General features: G+C 56.4%; 1 non-coding gene across 1 annotated transcript; it reads right to left on the minus strand.

Annotated features, from left to right (window-relative positions):
- Positions 1–884: 884 nt before the first annotated feature.
- Positions 885–977, minus strand: LOC133086199 (small nucleolar RNA SNORD116). Its single transcript, XR_009699961.1, has one exon. It is a non-coding gene; the product is annotated as a small nucleolar RNA SNORD116 (small nucleolar RNA).
- Between the last annotated feature and the right edge of the window lie 1,569 nt (positions 978–2,546).

The raw sequence follows: 2,546 nt of genomic DNA on the forward strand, positions 1-2,546 counted from the left end.
TGTCCATCTTCTCTACGTCCCGCAAGACACCCGTGTGGAGTCACTCCTCCGGAAATGGGATCGCAACTCTACACAGGTTACCTACCTCACTACATCCTCATGAACTGCCAAAGCCATCCCCTCCATAGGCAGCTGATGCCAGCCCTTCACGAACAAGACACATCCTCGGGAAGCTGAGGCCAGCACCTGCAACCCAATGATGACAGCCCATCCCACGACATTACATAGGACGTGTCCTCATGATACCTTAACTTTCTCTCCAGGCCCCCAGCCACCACACAGGCTTAAATGCAGCACTCGATCCTCAGCCCACTCCACGATGATCCACTTAGCACCAACAGTGTGCCGGCAGCTTCAGCAGAGGAGCTGAAAGGGGCAGCCCCGTGGCCTAGTCCATCGGCCCCCTTCTGCCATCGCTCAACTCCAGCCCACCCCTGCTCACTGCTCCAGCCCCACCGGGCACTCAGGAACCTCACCACACCACACACAACATCACAGAGGGCCTCAGGCCTGGCCTGAGGCTCCAGGCTCCAACCAGGGAAGCTTGCTCACTTTGGCTTCCAGAATCAACCTCCGAAGCGCCATGCACAAAGCGTGATCCTGGCCAAAACACACCTCTCCAAGCTGCAAGCTCACTGGGCCTCCACCAGCACATGCTCCGACTCTGAAGACTAGCAGGAGAGCCTGGCCCCTTGTATTCCCTCAGCGGTCTTTTAGCAGGGACCGGGGATTCATAGATGACCCAGCTTATGGGCAGACACGGTCGACCCTCACACAGGAGTCCCTCCAATGCTGGAGCCCTTAGTGGTGTTTGCATGCCTGTCAGCAGGGGACGTCGGCCCTCACTCCTAACTGTCCCATACCCCCGAGAGAGGAAACGTGCTGGACCTCAGTTTCGATGAGGAGACGGTAGAGCGTTCTCACTCATTTTGTTCAGATTTTCCAAGGAATGCATACAAGGGTGTCATCATCGATCCAAGCACATGCTGGGACGCTGCAGAACACAAACGGGCAGGCCGTGGGGCTCTGCAGAGGAGCCATGACCTGGAAGTACTCCAACAGCCTGGGGAATCCACAGTCTTCAGGCCACTCAGCAAGACCAACAATCAATCCACTCTTGCAGCCACTGGGCCCATCTGATGAAAACCTAATATCCAATGGCACATTTTAGTATGGGTGAATGCATACCGTCCTGAGTTATCCACAGCCACGCTCAGCAACGTGCGCCCGCCCCACTTTTTCCAGTTCTCCTTAGGACATCCAGTCATCAGACAACGCGAAGGTCTTCTTGTCTTTGCCGACGGCCAGCCTTGCCCTGCAGCTGCACCTGAGAAGTGGACAGAAATCATGCAGGCTTCTGAATTGCACCACGGTTCAGAGAACATGATTCTTGCGAACACTTACCTTGCCGTGAGCCCAGAACCTGCTTTCCAAGTACCACTATCCATTACCGAAAACTGATTGCGTGTCTCACAGCATGACTGGAGGAAGTTAGGCACGTACATTGGTCGGTGTGTCAGACACTGTATCTGTGTATTCACGTGAGTGGGCGTGTGTGACTGTGACTGCGCACGAGGATGCGCTTGTGGGTTCCTGTGCGTGGCGCTGAATACGCGTCTTGGTCTCTGGGTGTCGCTGTGGCCCTCTGCAGACACCTCCAACAGTAAACGCCACAGTTTATACACAGCACCCTGGTTGGACCCCCAACTGAAAGGAAAAGGAGAAAGACCCCTGTCAGCTTCAAGAGGCCGCATGCGAAGTTTAACCCCCAGGGGCTGCTGAAATAGGTCACAGACTCCCGCTCTCCCACAGCCACGCCTTCTGACCAAAGCACAAAGACTGGACGAGACCTGCCTCCCGGCCGTGGGTGTCACATCTACGTGGACCTGGAGACCCTGCCACCTACAAGCACATCTGATGTGCCCTTGGGGTCACTCCCAGCGCTCCCAGAAGCAAGGGAACCTCCCATGGGGGGGCTGACTCCGACCTGCAGTTGCCTACAGGCAAGATGCAGCCCGGCACTACTCAAGGGGCTAACGAACTTCGGCCCAAGTGCCTCTTCTCGCCAACTAGACCATATCACTTTCCGTGACCCCGTGGGAATGCCCACAACGGGAAGTGTTGGGCTTCAGCAACCATGACACAGGTTGGGACCTGACAGCGGAAATTAGGCCACCTTCCCGGCCACGTATCGGCAAGCTTCCAACTGGCAGGTTTCGCGGCCCAGACCACTGAGGAAACGCTCAAACGCTTCACAGCCTCGTCCTAAGTGCCCTCCTGCTGCCTGCAGGGCGACTCAACCCTACTTGAAGCCACAGACATCATGCGAACACGGGGACACTGAACACCAGGGAAGACAGACCGCAAGCCTGTCTGCTTTGATGAGGCCCACGGCACCGCATGCATCCTGGCAATTCTCCACTGCCACAGCGACACTACCGAGGAACTCACAGTGATCAAAGGCACTGTCCCCGAGGACCACAGACAGACTTTCAATGGAAGACCTCTGCCATGCGAGGGGACTTGGAAGCCTGAAAGGGAAAGGT

Source organism: Eubalaena glacialis, chromosome 2 (assembly GCF_028564815.1).
Source record: "Eubalaena glacialis isolate mEubGla1 chromosome 2, mEubGla1.1.hap2.+ XY, whole genome shotgun sequence".
In the NCBI taxonomy this organism is placed as follows: domain Eukaryota; kingdom Metazoa; phylum Chordata; class Mammalia; order Artiodactyla; family Balaenidae; genus Eubalaena; species Eubalaena glacialis.